Below are 27,736 nucleotides of genomic sequence, written 5' to 3'. Positions count from 1 at the left end.
TCCCCACTGAGCTCAGGGAACACAAGGGAAGCACGTAGGATTTCTGCACTGGTGGGCCTTAGTACGGAGCATTAGACACCGAACGGACGGGTGCAGGAGACGTTTCCTTATTGGAGGCCGTTGGCTACTGTGTCAGCTTTCTGCCGCCGTGTAACACACAGCACCGGGGAGCGCCCTACGCGGACACCTGCCGTCACCTCCCAGCCTCCACGGTTACGACTCCCGCCCACTGTAGCCCGGCCCTCGGCTCCGGGACTCGCAAGGCTGAAGTCAGGGTGTCCCATGGCTCTTTCCTCGTGGGAGACTCAGCGAGGCCGTGGCCACTTCCAGGCTCCCTCCGGCTGTTGACAGAATTCATTTCCTTGTGGCTGTATGATGAGGGTCTGCTCCCTGGGCCGTTAACCGGGACCACCCTCCGCTGCTAGAGGGGGTCTCAGGTCCCACTCACGGTCCCCTGCATCAACAGGACCCATGCGGCTGGTTCTCCAAGGCCAGCGGGAGCATCTCTCTGAGGAGGGAGGCTTACACGGCGCATGGACAGCACAGGAGTCACCGTCTGGTCACCTGTGTCTCAAGACGTGACCTAACCCAGGGAGTGAGTGGACCCACAGGCAGGCACCGGCCACACTTCCGGGAAGGGGTTATGCAGGTGCACAGGGGGCCATGCCGGGGGTGGGGGGGCCGGGGGGGCTCTTGGAATCCCGCCCACCGGAGCTGCTCTGGTTTGGACAACGTCTTCCTCGTCGGTGGCCAAGTCTCCCAGGTTAGGCTTTCCTCACCTTTACAGGAAAAAGAGACATATTTACCAGGTACCCTCGCGAGTCGTGGGCCAGGGATCGCGCCCGCGATGCTTCGACGCCCCTGGAGGTTGCTATTGTGCAAACGCATCTTTGTTTCTTTAAATAGGGCTGTGAAGTCGTATTTTCAGGGGAGGTAAGTTCCTTTGTAAGGACGCAGGATCCTTTGCTAAACTTCTACAGGCTCTGGGGATTGACACCCTACAAGCCATTCGTCGCCTGACAAAAAGGAAATAGGGAAGTTGGGAACGGTGCAGCTTGTAGTCGGGTAGAACGCTTGTCACTACTGATGCCACCAACCTCTGAGAAGAGAAAGCAACTGAAGAATCAGGAGAATAAATCAGAGAGGAGCCAAAGACACTGGATTCGCTTCCAGCTGACGTGAGTTCGCGCCCTTCCTCTGGAGTTCTGAGTCCACAGAACCCAGGACACCCGCCCCGGGTCCACGCAGAGAGCTTGGGCCATGGGGCGCTAGGAAGAAAGCCCGCTTTAAAAAGCTAATTGAATTTGTGGAACAGTAGGTTAGAAATCGGTTACTCACATCTGGCTCAAGTAGGCCCTTTTCTTAACTCAGACTTTTTGTGTGTAAACGAATGATTCCATCATTCTGAGCAGAGAGAAGTGTTCCTCTCTCCAAACCTTACACGTGAGTGTGTCTCGCCGTGAACTGATGGGAGGCACTAGCTGCCCCCACGGCCTCTTCCCGCCCGCCGGTGGGGAGCTTTTCTCTAACCCACGAACTCACTCTGCCCTACCTCTCTGCTCAAAGATGTTGGTTTTGCTCCCAATTCCTTGTGTTTTTGCATCAAATTAAATTAACCGGTTGGATACTGACAGGCCACAAATCAATAGCAGACCGAAAAGCTTAAAATATTCATGTGCTAGTTATCTCCTGGGACTAGCATTCATGAGGCTAGATTAGATTGCCTGCCAGGTTACTGGAAGATAAGTCTGCGGCAGCGTCTGGGATTTTCCTGGGCTCGCTTCGGGATCCCTTCACCGGCGGCCGCGCCCGCTACTCCCTGCTCGGAAGGCAATGAAGCCAAGGTCCGGAGAGCAGGGCACCGACGGGACCTACTGGATTTACAAATGCGGATGATGAAGAAGAGGGCCGCGCGCATCCCGAGCCCTGCTCTCTTCAAGGACCCGAATTCAGACAAATAAAGCCGAGCAAGCGACAGCAGCTCGCCGCTCCTCGGGTCACGCGTGTGGCAGTTCTCCCTGCGCCGGCCGAAATGGCCCTGCCGCGGGCACGGCCGCGCCGTGACCTGAGTGAACACGGGCGCCTCGCGCGAGCACGCGGCTCAAAGCCACGGTCCCCAGGCCGGGTCGAAGTCAGCCCGCCCACCTTGCAGGGGCGCACACGGAGCCACCCGGCCGGCCTGCTGTCCTGAGAGCCTGCGAGCGGGGAGCAGCTGGGTTCCGTCTTTGGTGACGGCCGCGGCACTCCCCGTGGCTCGCCGCTCCTACATCCCCCGCGCCTGGGTCTCTAGCGTTGGTGTGCAGGCGTTCTCTCTTTTCACTTAAATTGATATTCTCACTTGAATTTTGGAAGAACTACATCTTTAAGCCATCTCCAGTGATCCTGATTTTTATTTTAATTTTGCTTTTATGTCTGTCAGGGTCTCCCTTACCTTTTATTCGGAATTGCTCAACGGTTCATTTTCTGCTTTAATTAACAGCTTATTAATTGGCCACTTTTCCATACATCCGTTGAAGGCTGGGCGTTTCCCTAAGCTATTTTGTTGTGTACCGCATTCATTGTTGTCCGACACAAAAGATGTAATATTTCCCCTTTATTTTTAAAACATATATATTTAGAATTATTTTCACCATAAAGATTCTATAAATAAACCCCATATCCAGTGGAAAAACAAAGACTAAATTTTAAAAAAGAATGTAGAAAAATTTTTTCGCCACCCTGAAATGACCATCTACTGCTGTTGATAATCATCCGTCATGGATGTCCTTGCCCTGTCCTTCCGCACACGGGCACACACAGTCGTTCCGCACAAGTAGGTATAACAACGTGGGTGGGTCTGGAGGATATAATACGAAGCAAAATAAGTCAGAGAAAGACAACCAGAGGATCATACTCTTACGTGGAATTTAAGAAACAAGTGAGCCAAGGGGAAAGAAAAACAGAGAGAGGGAGAGAGATAAACCAGGAGACAGGCTCTTCACGGGGGAGGGCACGCTGACGTCACCAGAGGGGCGGGCAGGATGTGGGGGGAACCAGGCATGGCACTGAGAGCACACTTCTCGGGAAGGGCACCGAGTCGTGTACAGAACCGCTGAGTCACACGGGGAACACCTGAAACCGACCTAGCACAGTGCGCTGATCATGCTAGAATTAAGAACTTAAAAATAAAATAAGGATTTTATGTAAATGGGATATCATGAATACTACGACTTTTTAACAAATGTAAATTTGCACATGTGTGGTTCTGCATGGCACAGGTGCTTTTCCTGCTATAATTTTATTGCACTATTATCAGGAAAGATGGTCTTTATTATATAAATACCTTGGATTTATTGAGCATCCGCTTGTGGCCCCATTACTAATAGCTTTTTAAAATCTTCTATGTCAGTAAAAATGTACAAGCTGTCTTCTTTTTTTCCTTTTTTTTTTTAAAGATTTTATTTATTTGATGGGGAGAGAGATCACAAGTCATCAGGACAGGGCAGCAGGCAGAGAGAGCAGGGGAAGCAGGCTCCCCACTGAGCAGAGAGCCCGATGCGGGGCTCGATCCCAGGACCCTGAGGTCATGACCTGAGCCACCCAGGCACCCCCAAGCTGTCTTTACTGCTTGCATATGTACGTGCATAAATCAAGAGTAATTGTATTATTTAAATAATTTGTGACATTACTTTTTGTAAACTTCATCTATCAGTGTCTGAGAGACACTGATAATAACTTCTGCTCATTACGGATTTTCAATTTCTACTTGTATTTCTGTTGAGTTTTGTCATGTATTTTGTAAGACAGTAAGTTAGGTATATACAAGTTTGTAACTATAGTAAGTTATTGATACATTGTTTCTTTTGTGATCCATTTTACCCATAATTTCCCCTAAAAGTGTGTTTCATTCCATATTCAAATAGCTATATTAATTTTTAGTTACTTTTCTGATATACATTTTTCCATCCTATGATGTTTAATAAATGTTTTAAGCATGTCTTATAAATTGTATACAAGAGATTGTTTTCAATACCAAGTCTTTTAGACAAAACATAAGTGAATTTTACATTTTCATTTACTGTGATTTCTGATATGTTCTATCATCTGTATTTCGCATCTGTGACTTTCGATTTTTTATTTGATTTCCCCTTCTCTGCCTTCTGTTAGGTGAATCCTTATTTTTCAGTCCCTGCTTTTCCTGTCCTTGCTTAGAACGGTCCCATTACGTTATTTTAGTGATCACCTTTATATTTTGGAACTCACCTTATCCTTTGCATTTTTCTAATAAAATACAAGTGGCTATTTTGGTTAATTTAATTTATAAATAACCAATTTATTTGGTTAATTGGTTAATTTCCATACACTGCCTCCAAATAAGAGAAACACCTATAAACCCAATTTCCTCTACCCATTCCCTGGTGTTGTTGTGTAGGACTGTCAATCCACCAAGCTTTAAGGTTATGAAAAAGAACCTACGACACCTCCATAGCAGCTTGATTTGCCTCTTTCATTAATCACCATTTTCCTCTCTGTCAGTTCTTCTCAGCGAGTTTGGTTTTCTTCCTGCTGAAGCACGTCCTTCAGTAGTTCTTTTAGCAAGGATAGTTTGTGTGCCTGGAAATGCCTTATGTCCCCATCACTTAGGAGGCTAATTAGCATCGGCAACATTTTAAGTGAACTGTTACATGAAGCGCATCCAAGTGAACTGTTACACGGGGCGCATCCACATTGTCCCGTTGCCTCCTCTGTGACTCTGTACCAGTCCCACCAGCTCACCGACCACTCTGTCTGCTCACACCCTCTGCTGGCTTCCCTCCAAACTGGGAGTGCGGTGAGATTCCAGTATCGTCCTGACACACCCTTTGTCCTTGCACTGTTTCAGGGTGCTGCCGAGGGGCTTGGACACACCGGAGGGCTCACTGTGTCCGAGTTCTTCTCCTCTACTTGGTCATTCACTTAAAGATTTATGAGTGAGATTGAATATTTCAGTGTTGCCAGTGAACATTTTGGCTGTTTTGGGCTTTGACTCTTATTTATTTCCTTTGGCATCGATGCGTGAAAGCGTTAGCTTCCCTCCACCATCTTCCACTCGAATTCCCCTGTGTTAGTTTCATAGTTTGACAAAAGCTTGTATCTTCCTTCTCTACCTTCTCTGGTACGATCCTTGTGGGGAGAGCTGCCACAACCTGTTATCTCGGCATCTTCCGCTACCAACCTGTTACAGAACCCGAACTCAGTCAGATACGTGGAGAATGCCATCACCAAGTTGGAAGTATCTGGGTTCCTACAGGGGGTAGTGAAGCATGGGGTAAAGGCCAAAGGCCAAAGGCCATCACCAGGACTCCATGTGCACCTGACCTTGTAGAGTACAAAGTCCCCTGGACCTCATCTGTCCAAGGTCTTTCTACTGAGGATTCAAACCTGCAGACAAGTTCTCCACATCATACAAACCCATTTCCTATAGGATGCAGAAAGAGGTCATGCAGAAAGAGGTCAGCTTGGTTCATGTGATTACCTTTATCAGAACCAACGCAGCAGCCACTGCTGGCTCTTAATCATGCATTGATGGATCCGAAGAAGTGACTTCAAGTATGTCTATGCAGCATAGACTCACAGGCCTGGTCAAGGGTGTGACTATTGTGATAAAAAATGGAGGACGAGGACCTCAGAACCCAAAAGTGGTACATTAACAGGCAAATGAGAGCTCGAAATCCTTTCCATTTTTAATGAAGGCAACGTACAAACACACGTGTATGCACACACATGCACATGTATGCACACACACGCACACAGACACAGGCAAATACACGCACATGCACCACATTCTCTAGGAATAGAATATAATCAAGATTTCTGTGATTCAGAAATTAACCATCGTAATTTATGCAGTGAAATTGCATGAATTCTACTTCAAGAAGTGCCCCCTGGCACTGGTCCTCTGTAGATACTCAGTACAAAAGGGCTTCCTAAGCAGGGTTTCTTCAAGCTCTTGGCCCAAGCTAGAGAACACTGCAGTGACTCAGCCCTGCACCCTGTCGACATGATCCATTATATTAGACCACAACTAAATTTATCTTTTTATTAGCAGGAAATGTGCTTGCTCAGGAGCCGGGAGGTCTGAGCTTTTCCTCCTATCTCCGGGCTATAGTTCCCTTATCAGAAAATGGGGTCTCTGCCTGGGAGTCTCCTCTGATCTCTCCACGCTGGGACTCATCCTCTCTCTGTGGACGTCAAGAGATCAGTGGAGGCCCATTTCTATGGTCCAAGGCATGGAGACAGGAAACGCCGCGCCCCTGTTGTTCACGGGTGGCTCATGTTTCTTTAAGTGACAATAACTGCAGTGGCACCGTGGCACCCTCCCAGGTGCAGACCACATGTCACGGACCACGAAAGCATGCACAAAAATCACACCCTCCCACTTATGGCAACACAACCCTCCTCCAAGTACTCTGCACACACAGTCCATAAGCTTTCCATTCATAGTGTCCCAAGCACTGTTCCAAGTTCTGTGGGCAGAGCAAAGACAACCTGGACAGGTCCTTGCCCTTAAACAGGGTGTCCCCACACTGTGTCCCATGTGACAACAATTCCAATGCCAGTTCTGAAGCACGAAAGTCCACATGAGAAGGGAGAGCATGCTGGGCACAGACAGGAGGCAGGGCCTTCTCCTGCCAGGTATGAAGGAAGACCCCGGGGTGTGCAGGCGGGTGGGAACGGAGAGGATCCGAGCCAAGAGAGTGTCACCCGGCAGAGGCAGGAACTTCCCAGCAAAAGCTGTACGTGAGAACTGGTGGGTTCCCAGGCGTGGGGTGGCTCAAATCTCACTAACGGGTTAGAAGTGGCTCGCGGCCGTGGACGGTCTGGACGCTCCTGTTCCGTGACGCCTGGGCTCCGGCTGGGTGGCCCCAGCCAGCAGGGTGTATGGGGGCCCAGGGAGCCCACTGAACTTCCTTTCCTCGCCCTCAGACTAGGAAGAGCAACGGTCTCAGAGAGGGTCTCCAGGAGTCGGAGAAGACAAATCGCTTAGGGGAACCGATTCGGCTGTGATCTTGGGTTCCTTGGGGCCACCTATGCCAGAGGGCCGGTAGGTGAGAACCAGTGAGAGCGTGGATTCTTTGTTCTGGAACAGGAAGTCCCTTCTGCAACTTTGGGTGTCATATAAACGTCCCGTAGAGTCAGCTTTCCCAGAAGCCTGGACCAATCCGTGGGCTGAATGAATACTGGCGACTGAACACGACCCTCTCATAATATGCAGATCCAGGCCTTGGGATTTCAGAGCCGCCACGCCAAGCTGAGGAGACCGACACTCCGGGGCGCGTCGGCAGGTGCCCGAGATTGCACAAGGACCTGCGAGCACCCGCCGGTCCGGAGCACAAAGCCACACTGTGGGGGCACAGGGAAGGAAAGGACCGTCGCCCTCGTGTCTTCCTGGAGCGGGACACTCAGGTTTCCGTCATCAGGCTCTTAGACTCCAAGGGTGGCACCACATGTGTGGGTGATCACCGCGAATTGCAATTAACTCTGTTTTGAGATTTCCCGACACCCCGAGCATAACTGAAGGCACCGAACGGGGCTCGGGAGTGGCTTCCCAAGCCCCCAACTGATTCTCCCGGGGCGGGGGCGGGGAGAGCGGCTTGGAGCGGAGCCGACGCCCCTTCCCCACCCGGCTTCGGCAGAAGCACCCGAGGCGCCGCGGCAGCCCCGCCGTGCCCCGTGGCCGCCCCTGCGGTCGTGTCCACCGAGCTGACGGCGGCTGCGGTGGCCCCGAAGCCGCGTGAGACAGAGAAAGGGGAGCCGAGGGAGGGGCGCCAGGTCCAGGTGGAGGGGCAGGAAGCCGGGCAGGGAGAGGATGCGCTATTTTCGCCGCAGGGAGGGAGGCGGAAAGCTCCCGTTTCTCACGAGATTGCGTCACTTACCCCTGAACTGAACAATGTCACTGAACACACAAATAAGGAGGCGCAGTTAATACCCAATTTCATAAATAATTATCAAGCACCTTCGACATGCCAGACGCTGCCGGAGGTACCGGGGTGGAGAGAGTTACCGGGGAGATGCGAAGATAAATAAGTCATAATCCTTGTCCTAAAGGAGCCTGCGCCGCACACATGTATAATTCAAGGCAGACGTGCCAAGTCTTAAAAGAGGAAGCGATGTTTATCCCCAGCTGGGCTACATCAGGGAGAACAAGGCATTTCATCTGCATCTCGAAGACAGAGGAGGGTTTCAGCTCGCAGAGCGCAGGGAGGGCGCGGCGACCGGGCGGACACAAAGAACAGCTCCGCAAAGGCAGGAATCAGGGCCGGGGGGTTCCCGGGACAGCGAGCCGGGCGGGAACTGGAGAGGGCAGGCGAGGGAAGACGCGGGAGGGGCGCGGCTTGTCGGCGACTCCCCACCATGCCACATGCACATGCATGTGCACACACACACGTACACACAGGAACATAAACGTGCTCTCACACCTTCACCCACACGCACGCACACACACGTGCACACGCACCAGTGCTCTCACACACATTCACTCGCAGGTACACATGCGAGCACACACAGTCTCACATGCCCTCACACACGGACCCTCTCACATGTGCACACTTTCTGACATGCACACTCCCAGACATGCGTGCACACTCTCACATTCACACACGCTCGATCACACTCGTGCACTGATCACAATGCACACACACACTTGCGTACACACACTCACACCTGTACGTGCTCTCACACTCACAGCACGCTGTCGCTCACACACACACGCACACATGCATGCACACTCACACTTCTGCAACTGATGAGCGCCCAGCACCCAGGGCTTGGGTTTGCAGCCCCCCTTGTTGGGACCTACAGCTCAGGTGAAAAGGCTCCGCAGACACAATAAGGAAACCCCTGGTGAGGAGGCCTGAAGATGAAGATCTTAGGTCTTAGGCAAGCGTGACACGTGCCTGCCTCTGCTGATACCCGAGAAGGAAACAAGCAGCAAGGAGCATGAAGAATCCCCTTCCCCGACAGTACCTGCCCTCCAGTCAGGGTCCTTAGAACGCCCCTGACCCTTCACGGCTGAGCCCTGGGGCTGAGGCGCTCACAGCAGTGAGCAGAGACCGACTGACTGATAGACACGCCAGGGGACAGGTGGCATGACAGCACCTGAAGCATGGGGCCTCCCAGGTGCAGACTGGGAACTCTTGAGTTAGACTAGGGCCAGGCGACCCCCAGGGGCCAGGCGACCCTGAGGGGATAGGTGACCCCCAGGGTGAGATCTGATTTCCCGTGACCCTGCCTCCTTCCCCCACCGTGGCTCTGGGAGATCTGGACCTGCCCCTGGAGGGTCTCTCTGTGTCACAACTACCCACCTTGCACAGTCCTAGCCACCCAAGCAGAGACGCAGCCACAAGGAAATGCCATGTTACTCCTCCCTGCAACACAGTGCACACAAGGCACCCCAAGGTGACATAAACACACTTTTCCATACAGTAAGGGGCAGACACACAAGATACTGAAACACGAAGGATTTCAGACAACTAGATAATACAAATCAGAGAAATACGACGCAGGAAAGACAGAAGCCAATCTCATGCATACATGCCAAAAGGCTGAAGAGAATGTTGTCAAATTAAGTGCAGAATATATTAAATAAGGCTTATACCAATAATGCAGAGATGATTCCCATGCAAAAGACACTACTATGATTTACCACATTAATATATTAAAGGAGAAAAAAAATTACTCATCTTAACAAGTGCAAAACAAGCTCTTTAGTAGAATCCAAACCCTATTAGGGATTAAAAAACAAAAACTCGGATAAGGAAGATGTGGTCCATATACACTGTGGAGTATTATGCCTCCGTGAGAAAGGATGAATACCCAACTTTTGTAGCAACATGGACGGGACTGGAGGAGATTATGCTGAGTGAAATAAGTCAAGCAGAGAGAGTCAATTATCATATGGTTTCACTTATTTGTGGAGCATAACAAATAACATGGAGGAAAAGGGGAGATGGAGAGGAGAAGGGAGTTGAGGGAAATTGGAAGGGGAGGTGAACCATGAGAGACTATGGACTCTGAAAAACAATCTGAGGGGCTTGAAGGGGCGGGGGTGGGGAAGTCGGGGTACCAGGTGGTGGGTATTGGAGAGGACGCAGATTGCATGGAGCACTGGGTGTGGTGCAAAAACAAGGAATACTGTTATGCTGAAAATAAATAAAAAATAAATTTAAAAAAAACAAAAACAAAAACAAAAACTCCGTGATTTAGAAATGAGAGACAGACCTTCTTTAATAGAGGAAAGAATGGCAAGTAGTAACGCAGAACAAACATCATATTTAATGTTGGAACTTCAAAATTAGAAAGGACACAGTAATGGTTTTTTTAAATGTCTTCTTATATAGGATTAGCCTTGTCTAGGAAATTCTAGCCAACTCAGTAACAAAAGGAATAAAAAGATAATTGGAAATAATTATATTAAACTGTCATTATGCATAAAGGTATGATTATTGATATATAAAATCAAAAGACTTTCCAGACACCATATTAGAAGTGAAGAGTTAGGCAAGGTTGCTGGAAGCAAGATCAGTATATGTAGCAAAATCAGGTGCACAGGCAATGAGCACAGAGAAAGTTGCAGTTTTTACCAGAAATGAATAATGACCAAGTGGTTTATGAATCTTTGAAGTGAATCTATTCTGATACTAAAATCCTTAGAGAATGAGGAAGAAGGTCTACAGGATAGAAGACAGCTAACCAATGAATGAGGAATAAATTACAGAAACAGAATTGCTATTTTGTTTCTAGCATAGTAATGATTCAAACAAGGTTCAACAAAGGCCATAGCAATCACTGGGGAAAGAGTCTGGTAGAAACAGGATACTCAAAGGAATACAAACACGGGAAACAGTGCCTCAGAGAATCTCCCCCAGAAGCACTTATAATGGAGAATTCTAGAAAATGCAACTTGACCAAGTGCTCAAGCTTCATGCCCCAGTAATGGGACTGACTGCAGGCCTCCCAGTATGATGCAAAGGGAAGGGAAGACTCACCCCCGACCCCAAAGCAGGACCCTTATAGAGACTCTGACAGCAGACCAGGAATCCAACAGCCTCAGGAATAGTCAGGTTAAGGAAGACTAAGGTCCTGCAGCAGTGCAGTGCAGCGCAAAGTGTGACCCTTTAAAAATATATATATATATTTGTCAGATAGAGAGAGAGAGGACAAGTAGGGGGAGCAGCAGAGGGAAAGAGAGAGAAGCAGACTCCCCACTGAACAGGGAGCCCAACCCGGGGCTCCATCCCAGGACACTGGGATCATCACCTGAGCTGACGGCAGACACTTAGCTGGCTGGGCCACCCAGGCGCCCCAAGTGTGACCTTTAACAGGCTTCTAAGTCAGATAAGGGTGACTACAACAAATATTATGATTAAATAATCAGTGACATTTGAATGTGGATTATATGTTGGATAATAGTATTATATCAATGTTAAACTTCATGAGTATGACAATCATGTGGGCTTATGTTTTTTGTTCTTAGCTAATACAACCTGAAATGAAGTGCATGATGTTGGTAAAATACTCACACACACACACACACACACACACACACACACACACACCACATACGTAGAGTAAGAGAGAGAGAAAGTAAACATTACAAGATGCTGATGGCTGCTGAGCCCAGGTGAAGGGCATGTGAATGTTCACTGTGTCATTCTAGTAACTTTCCTGTAGATTTTAATTTTTTTTTTAGGTAGAAAATAAAAAGATGTTACTTAAATCACAAAACAATAATAATATCTCTGGTAAGATATGTAATAAAAATTTCAAGGATATTATGGAACAAATTATACAGCCTTGTTGAAAATATAAGAGAAGCTATAAAAATGTAAATAATTTGTGTATATTGATAAAAACTCTCTTGACCAAATTCTAGTGAGGTTCTGCTGAGCCCTCTTCTCCAGGTGGCCTGAACCTTGGTCTATAAAGACCTGAAGAAACAGAAACAGAGTTTCTAAGAGTTCAAGGCCATGGTCCTAAGATGAGCCCAGCCTCTCTTAAAATGCTCAAGAAAACTTCAGGCAGCCAGAAGAATCCACAGCATGTCACCGCTGACACCTGAAGACAGCACCCATCCCCCCTCTTTGGACAGCGGGAGCCAAACTCCAAGAAGCCCTGGTAAGCAAACCTAACGGGTTTCACATGGACCACCCTTCTTCCTGCTTTTAGTATTTTTTCTTTTTCCTGACTCCCCAAGCCTCCGGTCACTCCATCCCCCCTTCCCCATTTCTCCCTGTACAATGCCTGGTCACATGCTCTGCCTAGCCATACACCCCAGCCACCATCCTGCTCCGTACCCAGCTGTGTGCCCCCAACCAGTGCAGGGCTTCAGGGGACCCGGCGTAGGACTTGTGACCCAGTGCAAATTTTGTTAACACTGCCACCAGCTCCCAAGTTCCCTGGCATCACACCCCCTCAGAGCTGCCTGCCTGGGTCCCACTAACACCACGGAGAGCAAGCACAGCCCACGCCAGGCAGAGAGTCAGGGCAGACAACTGCACTGAAAGGAAAAGTGACTCAGACCCAACAGCAAGGTATAAGCAACACACAGAGGATACTCTCCTGACGTGCCAGGTTCTAGAGAAGGTTAAAGGGAGATGCTGCACTGCAGGGCACTCCGGGACCTCTTCTTCATAAAGTCACTACTTTCAAGAGCAGAAGACATAATTGATTTTCTTAACACACAGGAACAGGCATAGAGAGACAGACAAAAAGAGGAGACAGAGAAATTCATGCCAAATGGAAGAACAGGAGGAGGCCACAGCCAGAGATCTGAGCAGGACAGATGTAAGTGATGCCCAGTAGAGACTCGGAAGCAATGATCGTAAGGACGTTCACTGGACCCGAGAAGAGTGGACGACACGAGTGAGGACCGGACTCAACACACAGAAGGAGAAGGGGCTGCACGGGACGAAGAGGAAGGTGGAGGAGGCGGCGGGACGGGTGAGGAACCCGGGAGACAGAGTAACGGGAAGCAACCCCGCTGCACCAGGGAGAGGAGAAGAGAGTTGCACAAAACGAGAGCAAACGTAGGGAACTCAGGGACACCATCAAATGTGACGTCGTCTTTATTATAGGAGTCCCAGAAAAAGAAGGGAGAGAAAGGGAGGGTGGACATTCATTTGACGAAATAATAGTCCTAATCTGGGGAAGGAAACAGACATCCAGATCTGTTCCAGGAGGCGTGGAGAATACCCATTGAGACCAACAAAAGCAGACCCACACCGAGACGTATTGTAATTACATTTGCAAAATACAGTGATAAAGAAAAAAAACTCAAAAGCAGCAAGATAAAATACGTCTGTTACTTATAAGGGAAAACCCATAAGGCTAGCAGGAGATTCTTCAACAAAAAATTTGCAAGCCAGAAGGGAATGGCGTGATAGATTCAAAATGCTGAATGGGAATAATCTACAGCCAACGATACTCTATCCAGTAGGGGTCTCGTACAGAATAGAAAGAGACATGAAGAGTTTTCCAGACAAAAACTAAAGGAGTTTATGACCACTAAACCAGCCCTACAAGAAATATTAAAGGAGACTCTTTGAGTAGACAGGAGAGACCGAAAGGACAGTCTAAAGATAGGAAACACAAAAGCAGTAAAAATGAATATTTCTGTAAGACATCAGTCAAGGAAGTGACGAAGTAAAAGGTTGTGAAATACGCCATGTCCCTACGATGTGGGGAGGAGAGCAGTAAAGAGTGGGTCCGACCTTAAATGAGCACCGACTTAACACAGACTGTGAAATGCAGGAGATGTTCTGTACAAACATGGCAGCCAGAAATCAAAAACCACTCCAACATATGCAAAGAATAAAGAGAAAGAAATCCAAATATACCGATAAAGAAAAGCAGCAAACTATGAAAGAGAGAAAGACAAGATCAGAGGAAATATTCAGACACAACAACGAAACAAGTAATGAAATGGCAACAAATACATATCTATCAATAGATAGATCTGTCTGTCAAATAAATAAATAAAATATTTTAAAAAAAGAAAATATAACTGTAAGTGTTTATGTATGCATCATGGGCACACCCAAATACACAAAACACACAACAAAAATAAAGAGCTGTTTCAACAAGAATAGAACAATAGTGTGGGTTCTAACATCCCACTCACATCAGTGGACAGGTGAGACTCAGTGAGGAAATAATGGTGTGAATCACACATTGGACCAGGTAGACTTAACAGATATTTCAGAACATTCCATTGTAAAACAGCAGAACAGACATTCTTTTCACTGAACATGGGATATTCTCCAGAGTAGACCCCATTTTAGGCCACAAAACAAGCCTCAGCAAATTCAAGAAGATGATGTCATACCATGCATCTTTTCTTTTTTTTTTTTTTAAAGATTTTATTTATTTATTTGACAGATCACAAGTAGGCAGAAAGGCAGGCAGAGGGAAAGGGGGAAGCAGGCTCCCCCCTAGGCAGAGAGTCCGATGTAGGGCTCGATCCCAGGACCCTGAGTTCATGGTGTGAGCTAAAGGCAGAGGCTTTAACCCACTGAGCCACCCAGGCACCCCAAGCATCTTTTCTGAACACAACACTGTGAAACTAGAAATCAACCACAAGAAAACATCTGGAAAGAACACGAATACATAGAAGTTAAACAATGAATGGGTCAGAGAGGAAATCAAAGAAACCAAAAATTACATGGAAACAAATGAAAATGAAAACACAACAGTCCAAAACCTTTCAGATGCAACAAAAGCCGTTCTAAGAGAGAAGTTTACAGCAATACAGGCCTAACTCATGAGGCAAGAAAAATCTCAAATAAACAACGTAATCTTGCATCTAAAGCGGGCAGAAAAAGAACAAGCAAAACCCAAAATCATCAGAAAGAAGAAAATAATCAAGATTAGAGCAGAAATAAATGATATAGAAACAAACAAATAAAAAATACAATAGATCAATGAAACCAGGAGGTGGTTCTTTGAAAAATTCTATAAAATTGATAAATCTCTAGCCAGATTTACCAAGAAAGAACCCAAATCAATAAAATCACTAATAAGAGAGGAGAAATAACAACCAACGGCAGAGAAATGCAAACCATTATAAGAGAATATTATGAAAAACTCGACGCCAACCAATCTGACAACTGAGAAGAAGTGGATAAACCTCTAGAAACATATAAACTGCTAAAAGTTAAACAGGAAGAGTAGAAAACTTTAACAGACCAAAAACCAGCAAAGAAACTCAATAAATAATCAAAAATCTCCCAACAGACAAACGCCCAGGACCAGATGGCTTCACAGGGAAATTCCACCAAACATTTAGAGAAGAGTTAGTACCTATTCTTCTCAAACTATTCCAGAAAATAGAAGAGGAAGGAAAACTTTCAGATTCATTCTGTGAGGTCAGCATTAACCTGACACCAAAACCAGATGAAGACGCCACTGAAAAAGGGAACTGTAGGCCCATATCCCTGATGAACACAAATGCAAAACTCCTCAATAAAACATTAGCAAACCAAATTCAACAGTACATTAAAAAATCATTCACCAAAATCAAGTGGGATTTACTCCTGGGTTGTAAGAGTGGTTCAATATTTGCAAATCAATCAATGTGATACATCACATCAATAAAAGAAAGGATAATGTCCTTATCATCATGCCAATAGTCACAGAAAAAGCATTTGACAAAGTACACCATCCATTCATAATAAAAACCCTCATCGAGTGGATTCAGAGGCAACATAACTCAACGTAATAGAGGATATGTATGAAAAACCTACAACTAACATCATCTTCAATGGAGAAGAACTAACAGCTTTGCCCCTAAGGTAAGGAAGAACACTGGGATGTCCACTCTCACCACTTTTATTCAACATAGTACTGGAGGTCCTAGCCTCAGCAATCAGACAAGAAAAGGAAATAAAAGGCATCCAAATTGATAAGGGTTTGCAGATGACATGATACTCTACCTAGAAAACCCAAAATACTCCACCAAAAAACTGCTAGAACTGACAGTCAAGTTCAGGAAAGTCACAGGATACAAAATCAATGTACAGAAATCTGTTGGTATTTCTATACATCCATAATGAAGCAGCAGAAACAGATTTTTTTTTAATCATGTTTACAATTGTACCAAAAATAATAAGATACGTTAGGAACAAACCCAACCAAGGAGGTGAAGACCTGTTGTCTGAAAACTATAAAACACTGATGAAAGAAATTGAAACTGAGATAAATTGAAAAAAACACAATCACGGATTGGAAGAATTCGTATTGTCAAAATGTCCGTACTACCCAAACCAATCTCTACATCCAATACAATCTCTATCAAAATTCCAACAGCATTTTTCACAGGAATATCATATATTAACTAATGGGAGTAAAATAAAAACTTTAGGAAAAGAAAAGAAATCTGACACACCAAGAACGAGTGAGTAGGAGACACTGCCGGTCACCTGGAAGCCGGGTCCAGTCCACGCCGGACTCTTTCCCTTCGGCACGAGTGTGTCACTGATGAAAATGTGTCTTGTCCACCTTAATTAGTGTCCAGCTTTGTTTGCCTCTGATGAGATGCGCATATGTAAGAAGGGTCAGCATCACAGACACTGCATTAATTCTGAATTAATGCGGAAGTTCACCGCGGTTCCTATTAAAATCCTGTGGAACCTTTATAGAACTTGATGAGCTAATTCTAAAATTTATACCAAGGACTAAAGAGCTAAGAATTGCCAAGAAAACTTGGAACACATAGAAGTTAGTAATTGCAGGGGAGAAGAGCGCCTGCCAGTGGCAGAACATGTCATCCAGTAAACTGGGGTGTAGGCCCAGAGCCACCCACGGGCCCCGGACCCGGGCAGGAACCCCAGGCCTGTGGGACACACAGGGAACGGCAGAAACCCCGCGAAGAGTCTGTGGGGGAGCAACGGGCCAGTCGTCGGTGTTGAGATGACGGTTCACATGTTCACCCCAAAAAAGAGAACTTCAGATCCCCACTGGCTGCCTATGCAAAAATGAGCTCCAGATCCATTACCAACCTCTAAGTGAGAAGCAAAACTGTACACACAGTTGAAGAAAACATAGAAGAGTTTCATTATGGCTTTAGGTAAGAGAGGGTTTCTTACAAGCCAATGTGAAAAAAACACAAATCAGAGAGAAAAACTGGTCGACTCAACTTTAAAATCAAGAATTAATTTAAAATTAAGGCTGCCTCTTGTCTAAAGACGCCCTAAAGAGAATGAAGAGACAACACAGAGCATGGGGCGAGGTCTTTGTAACACACACATCTAAGCCACGAGCAGCGACTGGACAGCGGAAGGCAGGCCTGTAGGTCAACAAGTGACGAGGAAGAACACGTTAGAAAACAGAGCAGCGGGCAAGGACAGGCCCGTCACAGAAGCAGAAACACGAGGGGTCAGAAAAATGAAAACAAAACCAAACCTCGGCTCCATTACTCATTTGGGAAAGCAAACGAAAGCCTCAATACGATAGGCTAAATCTGGCAAAATCCAGCAGGGACGGAGACAGCCTGTCAGTCGGTGTTTGCTGCTGTGGGGAGGGACCGCAAATCTCAGCGGCGTAGGGACGCTCACTTACTGTTCACTGGCCAGGCCCGTGGCAGCCGCCGGCTTCCTGTGAGATCAGGCCGGGGGAGGTCTGCTGGGGGTTGGCAGGTCTCACCGCCGATGGAAACCTGACCCCCACCCCCGCCGGCAGACCGGGCCGGTGCCGCTCACCCTCCGCCAGCCCAGTGAGCCACAGGCCGAGCCCGACGACGTGGCAGGGAAGTAACTTCGCCACCAGGGAAGGCTGGTTCCAGGTGCTTGATGGGGCGCAGGTGCAACGGCAGGGTTCCTAACTCAGAGACCTCTCCAGGGCGGCCCGGGCACTCCGACTCCAGGCGGGGAACGGTGGACGCTATGCCTAGCACCACCGCACCACGGCGAGGGCCAGGACTCTGAGCAAGGGGAAGGGACGATCCCGGGAGGCCCACCATGATCCTTTGGGTCCCAGGCGACAGGGGAGGTTGAACCCACTGGACAGCGTGTGTGGGGACCAACATGTTCCCTCCAGGCCCAGGCGCAGCCCCCAAGACAGAACGGCTGTGTCGTGTACGGGGGCTCTCGGGTCCAAGCGCAGACCCACGCCACCGTCTCGGCTTCCAGGCGGCCGCTTTTGCTCAGCGTCAGACCTCCCACTTCCTCCTCCAAGCTGACGATAAAATATATGGAGAGGCTGTTGGATCCGGGCCACCGGTCGTCCCAGGCCGTCTCTGGGCACGTGAGGGGTTTAGGGCCACGGGAAAGGATGGGGAGTGAGGAAGGACGCAGAGCACAGGGCGAGTGAGGGAGCAGGACGAGGCGCGGACAGGCAGCGCCGCCGAGTCCGACCCAGGAGACTCGCCGCAAGGCCACGCGCACGGGCTCACCCGAACGCCACGTCTGAGCTCAGGGGGCTTTGCGTGTTTTACTCCTAGATGCCTCTGACCTCCTTGGCTGCTGTGACCTTGGCCTGTGCCCACCCCCTGGCCTTTCCATGGTCCCCTTGACTGAGAGCCACAGGGACTCTCGGGACCTGGCACAACTTGGCAATGACCTGTATCGGCTTGCTGAGTGATGTGGACCAAAAAATGTTAAACGTTGACGGTTTTTCCAATTGTAGGAACCGTTTAGCTCCAGAGAGAGAACAGGATCAAGAGGACATGAAGGAAAGTCTTCTTCGGAGCAGAGCAAAGCACACAGGAGGGTGCAGGGGCCAGAAGGAGAGGGCGCACCCTCCTTCCAGAGGCAGCAGCTCAGGGGGCTGGACGGTTTGGGACGAGCCTGGCAGAGGGGGTCAGGGAGTCACCTGCAAGTGGGCATCCGGGCTGTCAGCGGCCTATGTGAGCAGACATTAGGGCCTTCATCCACGGGGGTCCTGCCCTTCTGTCCACCCCCACGGCCCACCCTTTCCCAAGACAGAGTCAGATCAGTTCACACCCTAAAACAGCACATCCTCAAATCAGGGTTTTCTCCATCACCTTCGATACCCTTTTCAACTTTAACACGCTTACAGACATAATTGAACATACTTTGTTGGTGACCATAGCCTTCTCCCGACCACCTACTTCACAGAATGAGATTTAGAATAGAAGAGCTTGTAAGACAATAATTGCACACAAATCCATCATTGCTGTTACCCGCTCTCCCTTTGCTGCAGCCTGGGCTCAAGAACAATTAGAAAGGAAGGAAACATATACTAGAATGACATATTTAAAGGAATTCTTCAAAAGCTAAATAAATCTGTGGAAATGAGAGAGAAAAGGGTTCCGCAGACTTGCCCCAGGTGGGAACAGTGTCTATTTCTGCGAGAATCACGGAGGAAGGTGAGCTGCTCAGAAGGGCTCGCGGGTGCCTGCTGATGTTTGCTTCACGTATTATCCCAAATGCCTACATCTCAGCAATAAAGGCTTTTCTTTCCTGCCCTTGGCTCAGAACTAAAGCCCCAAGGCAGTCACTGGAAAGACTAAAATAAAACAAAATTTACATAAACAAACTTGGTTCCCGCCAGCCCAGAGACACAGCTGCTCAGCCTCCATCGTGGACAATGTGATAAGCATGGCCTCCAGCAGAATAGGGCTGAGTGCAGGAAACGCCTGCGTGCAGAGCTCAGACACCTGGCACAAAAGGAGTGGGGGAGACAACAAAAAGGCTTTGAACTGGGGACACAAATGTTGAAGAGACAACATGATCTACCGCAAACCCCGCTCATTGGCTCAGAACCTCGTCTCTTCCAGGGACAACTTTAACAGTGCCTCTACTCGTATTCCCCCGCCCAGGACCCTGCCTCCTCCCCCATCTCTGCACGCTGTAGCTGGAGTGACATTCCACTCAGCAGAGGTCCCCACTGGGACATCACCATTACCCCTTGTTGTGGGTTGAACTTGGTCCCCTGAGAAGCTATGACAAAGTCATAACCCCAGGCACCCGCGAATGTGACCACAAGGTCCTTGCACATGTCCTGGAGTAGGGTGGCCCTTAATCCAGCCAATGGTATCCTTTTAAGAAGAGGGACATTTGGATGCAGAGACCCAGAGGAGGACCCACGCGCCGATGAGGGCAGAGCCTGAAGGGAGGCCATGATGCCTGCAGAAGCAAAGAAACCCCAATGGTCGCTAGTAAACCCCCAGAATCTAGAAAGGCTAGAACACTCTCCCTCCCGCTCCCTCAAGGCCTCAGTAGGAACCCACCCTGCTGACACTCTGACCTCAGACTTCCAGCCTCCAGAGCTGTGCGGACGTGTACTTCTGTGGTCATAAGCCACCCAGTTTGTGTTCATTTGCTCCATCAGCCCCAGAATCTAACACCACCCTGACTTCATGTGGTCTAGACGCTTCCAGACCCTGGTGGGGGAACCCTCATCCTTGGAGGCAGGAGCAAAGGACACAGGAAAAGTGTAGGGGACGGACGATGGATTGAGCTCTCCCGAGAGACCTCGCTCTTGTGGGAACGCTGGAAGCCAGCGTTCCGGAGGGAGAAGCGGAGTTAGAGATTCAGGACCCCGGACAGTTGCTGGGAAGACCGTGGGAAAGAGAAGGACGCCCACGGGACGCCGACGGGACGCAGACAGGACGCCCACGGGACGCAGACGGGACGCCGACGGGACGCCCACGGGACGCAGACAGGACGCCCACGGGACGCCCACGGGACGCCCACGGGACGCAGACGGGACGCAGACAGGACGTCCACGGGACACCCACGGGACGCCCACGGGACGCAGACAGGACGCCCACGGGACGCCCACGGGACGCCCACGGGACGCAGACAGGACGCCCACGGGACGCCCACGGGACGCCCACGGGACGCGCTCCCGCAAACCGGCAGAAGTGGGTGGCCCTGCCCGGGGTGAGGAAGCCGTGCTCTGGGCAGGGGTTGGCCCCGGAGTGCACGGTGACATCCGAGATGGCTCAGCCACCCCGTCTGGCACAACTGTCAGAGGAACCAGAGTCCACACTTCTCGCTGCGGTCCTTGTTCACACGTTAGATCCTACTCCTCAGCCTGGACACGTCCCAGCCACCACGGCAGCACTGGCAGCCTCGGCACCGCCCGTGAGAGACCAGATGACCACAGAGAGCCCTGGGGGGAGGGTCAGATGGTGATGTCCCCAGTCACCTAACTGGGTGGCCTTCACAGCAACAGTAACCGTGAATACTCATATGCCAGTATGTGCCCGGTACTCTTCTAAGCGGCTGACACATCATTAGGTCCTGTAAGTCCCCTATTACCATCTTATCATCCCCACCTTACGAACAAGTAACTGAAGTACCGGGGTTTAGCTCAAGGCCCCACTACCAAGAATGCCAGAGCTGGGCTTAGAAGCCAGGCGATTGACTGCCAGAGGCCATGCTCTCCACAGGGCACAGACCTAAAACATTTGCTGATAGGCCGACTTCACCAGGGACATGCCTACCAGGTGCGTATGGCAGGGTCCCCCTGGGCCTCCCAAAGCTATTTGCAAACGATGCCATGGGTCCTGGGATGGAAGCAGGAAGAACAGGACAAAAGCTACATATGGTTATTGTGGTCGCCCCAGTCAGGACATTCACTGTCCCCCAATCATGGTGTCAGGGGAGGCCATCTGGGGAGCAGCCCTGACATTACAAGAACAGAGGAATCATGGGGTTACTGGGGAGTCACATGCCCACCTCCGCCCAGCAGCACCACAGGGCTCCCCCACTTGGCAGCAATGAGGCAGCACTTCCCTTTCCTGCACAGCATGCAGAAACAGAAACTTAAACAACATCAAGTACATACCGTGATACCCTAGTTGTCCAGCTTCAGGTCATGCTAAACACCAAGAGTATCTCAGAATGAATGAAGGAAGACAATGAGTAGACACCAAGACCAATATGGTCAACATAGGAGAATTATCTGATGAGGATTCTAAGACAGCCATGATAAAAGTGCATCCGTGAGTACAGACACTGGAAAAGAAAAGAAAGATAGAAAAGTTCAGCAAAGGGAGAGAGTTCAGCACAACAGGAAAATAATTATACACCAGGACAAACGACAATTTATTTCCAGAATGTAAAACTGGCTCAGTATTCAAAAGTGAATGAGTGTTGGCCATCTGCGTGTCTTCACTGAAGAAATGTCTGTTCGTGTCTTTGGCCAATTACCAGAGGGGGGTGGGTGGGGATATGGGCAAGCGCGGTGATGGAGATTGAGCGTGTCCTACCATGATGAGCACCGAGCAAAGACGTACGGGATTACTGAATCACCTAAAACAATTGTTTTGTACACCTAAAACTAATACAACACTATCTGCTTATTATACTGGAATTGAATTTTAAACTTCATAAGAGGGGCACCTGAGTGTCTGACTCTTGATTTCGGCTCAGGTCATGATCGTTGTGCCATGAGATCGTGCCCCACGTCAGGCTCCACACTCAGTGCAGAGCTGCTTGTCCCTCTCTGTCTGCTTCTCCGCACCCCCTTTAAAATAAATCTTAAAAAGTCTTTTTTAAAAAATTCAATAAAAATAAGAATACCTGTCCACCGAAAACAAGAGTGAATTCAAAATTCAATAATAAAGATGCAAAAGCCTATCAGTTATCAAAAAGAAAGAAAGAAACAAACAAACAAAACAATGTAATCCACCATATTCTCCTGCTAAAGAATAAAAATCACATGGACATATTAATCAATGTACAAAAAGCATTTTTAAAAAATCACACCCATTCATGATTTAAAAAAAAAAAACTTTCCGAAAACTAAGAATAGAGGGGAACTAACGAACATCTACCATCAGCCGAAGCTAAGCTCATACTCATTGGTGAAGGGCTGAATACCTCACTCGTAACTTTGGGAACAGGGCAAAGACGTCTGTTCTCAGCACGCTTACTCAAAACGGTGCTGGGAAATCAGGCCAATGCAACGGGGCAAGAAAATGGAAGGAAAGCATACAGACCAGAAAGGAAAGAGTAAAATGGCTTCTCCTTGTGGATGGCGTGATCATCTGTGCAGAGTCCCAAGATATCTACAAAAAGCTCCAGAACTAAAAAGTGAATTGAGAAAGTTCCCAGGAGACAGGACCAATGAACAGAGACCCACTGTATTTCCAGACTCCAGCAATGAACAGACACCGAGAGTAAAACACAGTGCTATGTACAACTACTTTCAAGGTGAAATATTTAGGTGTAGATCTAAGAAAGCCTGTGTAGAAGAACCACAGAACACTGAAGAAAGCAATTAAAGAAAATAAACCTAATGGAGAGTCCCAGCATGACTGCAGGTTGCCAAGTTCAGCACAGCAAAGACGCCAGTCGCCCCCGGGCCGGCGTACGGACTAACACCACGTCCACCAAATCTCTTGTATATGTGGACGGGATTATTCGAAAACTTACATGGAAAGAAAAGGACTTGGGGAGGGAGGAAAAGCGGCCTGTGGGGTGACCGTCAGCGAGGACAGGAACACAGGCTGGAGGTGACGCTTCGCCCGGTCACGCCCGCAGGCCCGAACAGCAAAGCTGCATTTCTAGCTACAATGCAGGGAACTTCCCACGCGTCCGTGTTCCTGAGACAGAAGTTAAGGGTTTGCTGTCTTTAATGATATTTCCAGAAGACCCGTTAGAATCGTTTAAATATGTAAGGACCACACCAGTAGCATAATTTATTGATTAAAATACATAAGTATGTGCTTTATCCTCTTAATGTAGCAATGGACGTCTGAGCTACAACAATCTGAGAGTAACACGGACAGTGGGAAGTCTTAGCGGACAAAGGATTCGCTCTGGCCGTCCCGTGGACTTTAAGAAAAACCCACACCAGGCCGTGTGAGGCCTTACAGATCACAGTAAGGATTTTGGAGTTTGTTCCAAGTGTGAGAGAAGACTATTAGGAGAGCTGTAAGAGGGGCAGTGACGGGAAGTAATTCACATTTTAAAGAGATGATTAGGGTTCCCGCATGAAGCCGGGGCTGGAAGGACCGAGGGAGAGCCGTCAGGAACTCTCACGGGGCCCGGCGCTCCCGCAAAGGCCTGTCAACAGCAAGAGTGTTTCACTGAGCCGATGGCTGGTGGGGTCGGGCGGCAGGACCGAGAGAGACCCCGTGGAGCCGAGAGAAAAGGCGGAGAGACCCCGTGGAGCCGAGAGAAAAGGCGGAGAACAGGTTGACGCTCCTGTTCCTGCGCTGTGATCGGGTGGGCGGTGCTGCCAGCCCCCTGCCCCTGCCGACCACACGGGCGCCTCCCCCTGCAGCCACCAGCTGCTCAGCAGCCGGGGGGAACACACGTGGCGTCCCGGCCTCCGCAGCCAGGGCCACGCTCCAAGCGGTGGGAGCCCTCACCTTGGCAGGGCTCCCCACGCAGCTGCGGACTCGCCTCTACCCTGGGCGCTGACAGGCCGGGAAAGGCCCCGAGTCCCACGGACTCTTCCACAAGCCCCACGGCAGCACCTTCACCCTCGGGAGAGTCAGCCCGGTCACTTCTGCCAGGAGAGGAACTCTCTTCTTGGCCCGTGATTGGCGGGGGACGGGAGGTGAGGTCAGGCGGCATTGAGACCCTCAGGGCCAGGCGTCCTGGGAGGGTGACCCCGCCGTGCTGACCGTTTCAAGCCCAACAAAGTGCACGGGGTGGGAGGGAGTGACGGGCCCTGGGCGGCCAAAGAGACTGCTGGGGGGGCTAGAGCGAGCGGGGTCCGGCCGGGAGTGGGCAGAGCCCCCGGCATCCCCCGCCCCGTCCTGGCCAGGCCACCGGCTGCAGCAGTCCTGCCCCGAGGTGTGAGGCCGAGGGAGGCGGGGGGCCCCCCACAGCCATGCTCTAGGACAGGCGCAACGACCTCAGCAACCCGCATGAGGACCCAGTGAGCCATGTTGTACGGAGAGGGAAACAGAGGCACGGCAAAGTCCAGCACGTGGCAGAAACCCGATGCCAGCCTGGGTTTCTGTCTCCGAAGCGTGTTCTCCCCCCGTGACCCTGCGCGGCCGGGAGGAAGACAAGCCCAGGAGAAAGGCTGATGCTCCGAAGTGCAGCACGGGTGCCTTCCGGGGAGCCTGCAGCCAAGGTCCCTCCAGCACCTTCTCAGACCACCTCTTCCTCCCCAAAGACGAGCACGACGAAGGGCCAGTCCTAACTTAACCGGGATGAGAGCGTATTCCTCGTGGCGGAGGCCAAACCCTGTGGAATCCAGGGACATGAAGCCCGTGATGAAAACGAACTTGAGTCTGAAGCGTTCTGGTAATCCCCGTGTTCGCGCCCGACATCTTGTTTAATGCCCTACGTCCTCCTGTGGGGATTTTCCTGAACGGCCGCCGCACTCTCATTGTCGCGGGAGCGGATGAGCCAGGGTGACGTCCCGGCCGCCGCCCGCAGTGCCGCCGAGTGCGGCTCAGCGTTTCTGAACAAAGAACACCGGGCTCTACCGAGAAGGGACAGGGCTTTATTCGACTGAGAGAGATTTGTGAAAGAGGAGATTATAGTCCTTAAGTCACAACAATGTGCAGATTTTTTTTTAAAATCTGAGGAATTAGCTTTATTCTTACTTTATACCAAGACAGTTTTTAAGAAATTTGGAGTCTGAGACCCCCAGTGGTCAGAACACAGATAGGCCCCGTTGTGGCTTTGGCTCGTTCCTCAATGGTGCCTCCACACTGAACCCTCCCTAAATCCGATCTTTTCAAAGAGATTTTGTTTCATTATCTCTTAAGTCATCTCTACACTCAGCGTGGGACTCAAACTCACAACCCTTGGAGCAAGGACCGGTCGCTCCACAGACGGAGCCGGCCGGGCACCCTCCTAAATCCCCTTCTCAGGCTGGGCTCCACGGGGAGATGAACCCCCGGAACCGGCCCAGGCGACTCTTGTCCCGATCGGCCTGAGGACGGTGAGAGTCGGCGCTCTGGGCGCAGGGGAGAAGTCAAGTCAGGACAGGCTGGGGAGCCTCGGGGCCCCCGGCTTCCCGCACCCACCCGCCTGAGAAGTTGGGAGTTGGAGCCCTTGCGAGAGTAAGTGTTTGGGGCACCTCGACAGGCACCAGAGGGAGACACCAAGGTTCCTGCGCTGCCCGTGTCTCCTCCGTCCGGCCTGCACTCCTGCCCCCGCGCCAGCCCCGCGAGGGAGAGCCTTGCAGGCAGGCGTGAGAGGGTGTTTCTTACCCCCCTTAAAGGCCTGGCTCTGTGGTCATGAACAACCTCGAGGGGCGCCGGGGGGGCTCAGTCGATGAAGCAACCGCCTCAGGGTCCTGGGTTCGAGTCCCAGGTCAGGCTCCCTGCCCAGCGGGGCGTCTGCTTCTTCTCCCTCTGTTCCCGCCCCTGCTTGTGCTCTCTCTTTCTCCCTCAAATAAAGAAAATCTTCTTTAAAATGCCCTCCAGTTTCACCCGTGCTGTGACAAATGACAGGACTTCCTTCCTTTTTTAAAGATGTATTTATGTGAGAGAGACTGAGAGATCGGGGGAGGGACAGAGGAAGAGGCAGACGCCCCGCTGAGCAGGGAACCCGACACGGGCTCCATCCCAGGGCCCCAAGGTCACGGTCCGAGCTGAAATCAGGAGTGCGGCGCCCGACAGAGGGACCCCAGCGCCCCAGGAGCCCTTCCTTGTAACACTTGCGTTTCCCGTGGATAATACCCAGAAGTGCGATTACCAGATCACGCCGGCAGCCCGCCCACCGGCATCCTCGCCAGCACCGTCAGCGTCGTCACGATGCCGTCCCCCGACCACGGTCAGGCGGTGTCTCCTCGTGGCTCCGACTTGCCTCTCCCCGACGACGAGCAATGCTGAGTGACGTCTCGGGAGGGTGCGTCTTCTCCGCAGGAACGCCCGCTCGGGGCGCTGCTCCCTCCTGAGTCTGTTTACCCCGGTTGGCTGGTTTTTGTTCTTTATGCTGTGGAGCTGGGTGTGTCCTTGCATGTTTGGGATATTGGCCTCGTCCCAGACAGACCATCTGCAGATCTGCCCTCCTGTCCTGCGGGCGGCCCTTCATGGCCGTCTCCTCGGCTGCGTGAGAGCTTTTTAGTTTGATGTGGTCTCACTTGTTTATTTTTGGCTTTTGTTGTCTTTGTTTTTGGTGTCAGAGTCAAAACATCATCTCCGAGGCCGATGTCCGGGAGCTCAGCCCCGTCTCTGGTCCGGGGGTCCCACAGCTTCCGTCTGACGTTCCAGCACCCGACCAGGGAGCCGCGAAGTGCCGTCTGGTCTTCGCGTGCAGCAGCGCCCGCGGACCGGCCCTCTGGTGGCCGAAGCCTCCTCAGCCCTTCTGGGCACACACACTGGAGCCCGGCAGGCGGTGGGTGCTGCGGGGGACAGGGGGAGCCCGGACAAGGCACCTCGGCTGTGGATGGCCAGAGCCGGCTTCTAGGGAGACGGCCCAGGCGTGACCCACCAGCACGTCATCGCCAGGGTAGAACCCTGGGCTCTTGTTTCCTGTCTTCCAGGGGCTGCCCCGCGGCTCACACACCCATCAGCAGCGGGCAGTCGGCGATGCTCTCCTCGAGGACGCTGAGGCGTCACGAGAGAAGGGAGCTGCTGAGCACCACGACCCTTTTGGACCCCGTCCTGCGAGGGTCACACTTCGGCCCTCATGTGGACTTCCTGGGTTTCTGTTCTATAACTAAAAATCCCAGAAAGCTGGCTGGTCCAACAGACCCTTCCTGAATCCCCCAGGAGTGAGCAGAGTCGCTGGTGTGGACCACCCCCTGTGCTCCGTGGCCAGCGCTCCGTGGCCACATTGCTGCCAGCCCAGTCCCACAGAGAGAACCCAGCAGAGCAGAAGGCAAGGCAGCG

The sequence above is a fragment of the Mustela erminea genome, chromosome 7 (assembly GCF_009829155.1).
Source record: "Mustela erminea isolate mMusErm1 chromosome 7, mMusErm1.Pri, whole genome shotgun sequence".
Classification (NCBI taxonomy): domain Eukaryota; kingdom Metazoa; phylum Chordata; class Mammalia; order Carnivora; family Mustelidae; genus Mustela; species Mustela erminea.
Note: the sequence above shows the minus strand (reverse complement) of the source record.